Source organism: Bombus impatiens, unplaced genomic scaffold (genome assembly GCF_000188095.3).
Source record: "Bombus impatiens unplaced genomic scaffold, BIMP_2.2 scf_0089, whole genome shotgun sequence".
Lineage (NCBI taxonomy): Eukaryota > Metazoa > Arthropoda > Insecta > Hymenoptera > Apidae > Bombus > Bombus impatiens.
Window position 1 is genome coordinate 1365695 of NT_176508.1, and position 6205 is coordinate 1371899.

Genomic DNA, 6205 nt, shown 5'->3' on the forward strand with positions numbered 1-6205 from the left:
AACGAGCCTCTGAAAATGATTACCAATCTCAGACGGTGGCGGGTAGACATTAGTAACCGATAGATCGGATGAAGAAGGTACCGGGGTTAAATTAACTCCCTGGCGAAGGTAGCGGCGACACACAGGGGCGAACGAGACCTGGAAACCGAAACGACCGAGGGGCGTGCAGAGGTAGCAAGTAGGTATTAGCGGAGATTAATCGAACAGCATGCCCGTACTCTACATCTACAGGTGCACGTAAGCCGATGGGTTGGGTATCTTCGGACCTGGAACGAGGCTCCGCAGTTTCAGATAGAGGAAGAAGGAAAGAAGGAAGGGAGGAGGGAGAAAAGCGATTGGAACTTAAGTGGTGAGAAATAGAGAAGGATAGAACACAGGGTGCTCGTGATTAGTTACATACCTAGTTACTCTGTAGGGGTACCAAAGTGGAAGATTTCGTCCTTTCCGGTAGGAAATCTTGGGAAGGAGACATCGCCGAGGGACCACTATCTTCGGTCTATCTAGACGCATCGGTCTCTTTTCCCTTCTTCCTCTTCTGACTCGCAGGAAACGCAATCGTCGTTCGTTTCTCGAACCGTTACTCGAAATTAGATGTTTCTCAGCGAACGATACGTTATCTGAAAACGAGTTTACGATCGCTCTCGCGAGGTTGAGTTTATGAACTGTAAAATGGAGTAGGTATAGGTATCGAATGCGTCGATAATGGAAATCGTCGAGGTTTTATTCGATTTTATTAACGCGTCGATGGAATAACCGGCGTAAGTGGGTATATAATAGGAGGATGAAGACGAGGATACTCATTGCGTAAAATATAGCGTTTATAATCTCGTACACGCCGGGAAATTTACGAGCGGCGAATCAACGTATCCCTTGTTCTCGCGTTCCTCGCACACGGAACGACCATTGTTGCGGCCATCGAGCTAATCTGTTATCCCCCTATTTTATACGCCTTTCGCGAAACCATAGGATTACCGATCGCGAACGTCTCTGCGCGTGGCAAGAAGAGACATCGTTAAACCTGCTGACTCGGCGACTTTATATTCTTCGAGCGTTTTTGCGCGTCCATACGCCGCGCTGTTGAAATTACCTCGCGAAGAAGTTCATCCGACCAGAACAAAGTCCGCTCGTGCGTTTATAGTTCACCCACGTCAGTTACTGATGAGATACGTACCGTTTTTCATTCGGCAGACACGCATACCCGACGAAGGGAAACCCGAGGAACCGACGAGTCTGACAAACGTATGCTCCTATACGAGGAAACGTACGAGCCGAAACGGCATGGCGCGACGGTCCCGTGCGCCAACCAATAGCCCAGACGTAATATTTCAAGGTTTGCGCGTAACCGTAACGACGCAGTCTGTATCGACGAGTCTTAATTGTCACGATTGGTCTCGGGGCTCCTTTGCAATTTTCGAAACGAGCCGCGGGGCGAATTTATGTTCCGCGTTCCGATTCGGCTGGAAATGAGATCGTTGCACAGGCATCCGAAATCACTTTCGTGACTCGATCACTTGAAATCAAGCGGACGTCGTCGATTAAATTAGACAAGTTCGAATTATTCAGTGGCGGTTTCCAAAATATTATTTTCATATTGATTTGATAGCTACACTGTACGTATTAATTAAACTTTTGCATTGCTACAGGGTCGCGTCCGAAAATAATATTGGACAGTGTGTGTAATACCGTAAAGATCATAAAATATAATGAATATTTATACCAGTTATAATATTATAGCAATCATCCCTTTCACGATGATGAATTTCACGATCTGAGTCGGGAAAATGAACTATCCCAATAGAATCTTTTAGTTCTTTAATAAATAAAAATGAAGGAAGGTCGTCTCATAATTTTCCCGTGGTCCTCGTAAAGAAATAAAACGATTCTGTTATACCTGTAACGTCCGTATAACATCCTAATGAAAAAAGTTAGCGGGAGAAGACAAGATGTGGAAATTCTAAGATCGTCCGTTGTTATGGGGTTCTTTAAGTTATTGTATGTTGTCCATTCTACTTGTAGCTGATATCTCCACGTTCTTCCGTTCGGATGCCAGTGTTCTTCCAGCTTCCCGTACACCCGGATAATCTGCTTTTTATGCGACGCGTAAACGAGTCGATGGAGGCGAAGGTAACCAGTCGTTTTCTTGTCCCGTGAAAAATGTCCCACTCGTAAAACGTTCGCCATTTACTCAATGTTTACACGTTGCCCGGTGAATTTCGGACTTCTTAACCCATAATGTCAGAATGGTATTTTATTAAGATCCAGGATAAATGTAACGAGGCTCGTTTAGATTCTCTACAATCGCCTGGGCGTTCTTATCGTGCGCGGAAGGTCCTCAAGGAAATTACCGGTATCCGCGACGATTATTTGTAAGATATTGCTCAGCCAGATCGAAGTTGGTAATTTCGACTGAGGAAGATACCGGTTGAAATATCTCACGAGTTTTCCTCGAAGCCTGAAGGTATCTAAAGCGCCTAATCAAAGAAATATCGGGTCTCCGTCGTAATTCTCGGCTGTGAGGAGAGGCCAGATTAAAATATGTAACATTCTTTGGTGCGATAGTTCGGCGAAGATGTATATTGCCGCGTGTACGTTCGGAAGGTTCGCGTTAAAATCAATTTTTCATCGGGCCATCGTGAAATCGTAATTTTATTAGCCGCGCGTAAATTCGTACCCGCTTAAAACTCTCCCTTATGGCCGAGTTACGGACGGCCAAGTACCGAGCGTACCTACTACGCTCGACGGGGTGAAAGAGATAGGAGGGAAACGATTCATAGCTTTTTAATGTCGTACCGCGCGTCGAGATAACGTTGGTTGAAGAAAGACACCGAGCATCGAGCTCGATGGAAAGAGAACGGCCCATAAAAGAGGTGGAGAGACATTCACGAAGGGTGTGTGGCCCAGAATACTTTCGGGGAGGGACAACCGTGAATTCCATGCATTTAAAATGTTTCATTAGAAACCGTCTAATAAATATTGACCCCCTCTTTAACTGGGTTTAAAAGATCATTCGGCAAGTAGATGCTCCTGAACGCGGTGTTCCCGAAGGTGAACAGAGGAAGGAGAGCCCCGGGACCACGTTGTGGTGCAACTCGTTGACGGTACCTGTGCTTGTAACAAGATCTGATTTATATAGACACCGTCGAAAATTGGTTTCATCCCCGGACCATCTCCTGGGTGGCATTCTGGGAGCCTCAGCGACGACATGCTCGTTTGGTATACCATAAATACTCTTCTCCCTCGTGACTCGTCTCGGGACTTACGTTTCAACCACGAAGGTACGAAGTTCCGCGGAAATTGATTGCCGTAACTCTTGCATGCGTATAAAGCACAGCCCGACAATAACGAAAATCCTAACGTTGCCGGTTAGCTTTGTAGCCATGGAACGAACTTGTCTTGCACGTCGGACAAGTTCATACGGATGAGCACCGAGGGCCGTTTATGCAGTTCGCGAAAACTGTTTCTTCGATCGTTGCGAGACGTCTTAAAGTTTCCACGTCGTCTTTTTGCGAAAGGTTAAACCATTCTCCGTGATAAATTCCATAAATTTAGATAACAAGATATTGGAATTTCTCGTTGAACTAGAAAATATTTAATATGAATTATTTTGCAAAGAAGATATAATCAACGATTATAACGTGTTCGAAATTGATTTCCTCTTTGTACATGCAACATCATCCCTTACGATAGTGATGTCGATAGCCCCCGAGGCAACTATTTCCCAAGCAACTCGGCAAGACGCGTACTCGTACAGAAGCTGTCTGTCTTGCCCGGAAATTCGAATGAGCTATATCGACCTGGTGATCCGCCGATCCGAGGGAATTACCCCGTTACCTCTCCCGGATGTCACAGAAGGGATATTAAGTGCCATATTCGTAGTTAACCTAAAAGATACATAGCATGGGTGGAACAACACGAAAATGTTGCTCCTCGAACCAGACCTCTCGTGTTTTGCGCTTATAAACTGATGTGACTGTTCTCGTGGAAGTAGTTTTAGGTACGTAGAGGAGTTTTAATTAGCGTGTCACCGTTACGTCGTGTGCCACTCTTACGTGGTTACGACTTCATTATTACGTTCTGGTTCGTTGCTGTATGAAGTGTTGTTTGCCGTGTACGAACCACGCCGTAGAATTACGAGCATGTTAGACAGTAAATATTGAAATTTGAAGCACATGTAGCTATCGTACGTGCTTGTAATTACTTGTACCCGTAAATGACAGACGCCGTTCTTTCTACGTTCGCCGTGTATTCAGACAATTTTATCGAATAAGAATTATAGAATTTTGGACTTCGATTTCGACGTTCGAAATGTGCCGAAGCCTAATCTCCGCCAAGTTCCTAATGGATCCGTGATAATACGTGGTACGAACGTTCAATATGCTGCAACTGACTTTCGAATTATCCAAAAGGAGAATTGGATATATCGACAATAGGAAACGCATCCCAAAGAAGTTTTATGGCAATGAAATTGTAAGCCTTTCGCGATCCTATATCCCAGGCGCCTGTTCCTCGATCGAGAAGAACGAATTAACGGGAACATTCGTCATGGATCCCTTATATACACGATCGAACGATGCGGTCGGAGCGTTTCACGAACACCCCATACGTGGCAGAGCCAATAATTTTCAACGAAGGAATATGATCGAAGGAGATGCGTCTGCAGGCGGTTATACGCACATATTCCCGGATTGGTGGACCCTTCGTTGTTACGTGTGGGTGAATACGTGTACGGGTCGCTTACTCGTAAACGCGAGGGTATTACAGAGCCCCGAAGATGGTAGATGACTGCGGTGCGGACGAGAAGAAAGGAGAAAGAAGGGAAAGAGAGAGTATGCAGCCCGAAGGGTTTTAAAGCGGCGGCCGGTTTGCGTGGGTCGTACAGCACCTCCGTTCGCCATACCAACTCCACTTGGCCCTCTCTGAACACCCTTCTCCACACCACCTTCTTCCATCTTTCTTCATCGAAATTCTTCCCCCCTTGTTTCTCTTCGAACAACTACATAGACACGTTCGCGTACTTCGTCCTTCCTTTTCGAGTTCCTCGCGCCTTCCTCTTCATTCCTCGGCTCCGTTCCTCTCATTCATCACGTTCCCTTCGAAATCTCTTGCTCTCTTTCCGCGTGTACCATTTCTCTCTGGCCATCCTTGTTATTGCGGCCCGGTCTTTCTCTCGCCACGTATACGCTACTTACCGTCATAAACTCATGCTCGGTCAATATTTCAAGTTGGCCGCGGTGATTTCGTGGACGCGTACTCCGTACGTGTACGTGCGTGTAAGTACACGAGCTCGCTCACTCGCGAGTCTCAACGGGAAACACTGCGTTGTTCGCCTTCTTTCCTCGAGAAAGGTGCGTTCCAATTTTATTACCCACCGTGGTACGATCTCGATAATGAAATACTTCGGGGAACATTTCGGCCCCCGAGTGAACTCCATTCGACTATAATCGAGATAAGAGTGGTGCACGTACCCCCGAAACGGATACGCGTTCGCGTAAGCATGCACGATCGAGGAACGTTGGCAAACCCCCGGGTTACAAGGAGAGACTCCTCTTTGCTTTTTTCCTTCCATTCTCGTTGTCTACGTTTCCTTTCTTTTCTTTTGTACGAGGAAACGAGGTAGTACTCGACGGTTTCCAGTAGTTTATAATTCATCCGTTGTAGACGAAAATTTCAATAAACTTGGCCGAATGACGTACGAAGTTGCGAACGATAGCAGACGGAAGCCAGTCAGGAATTCTCTTCTAGCAGTTCCGCTTTTGTATCTTACGGACAATGTATGAATATTTAATGCTCTGCGTCGGGTAGAACTCTCCTCCGAAATTAGAGGAACATCTAGACCATGAAACGAGAGGGACGGTATAAATCGCGAAACGTCGAGGAACGTCTGCGCCAACCGGAAGAAACAATGAACGGGCGTTTACGGGCCTGTGGACTCGATGCGTGTTGCATTTCGGAGCGTAGTCGTTAAAAGCTCGTCGAAACTCGTTTAATTATTTTCACGCTGCTTCGGCCAGCGCCTTGTTAGATCCACGGCTAGGATAACGGATGATGCCCAGGGAAAAATTCATTATAGGTTTGCAGTTCTGAAAAGTGCCGACCTGTTAGCGATTAAAAAACGTCGGTAGTCGACGAACGAGCACCTGAGTGCATTGGGACAGATAATAAACCACCGGCAGCTTTGCGCGTTGTTGGAAGTTCGTTAATGTCT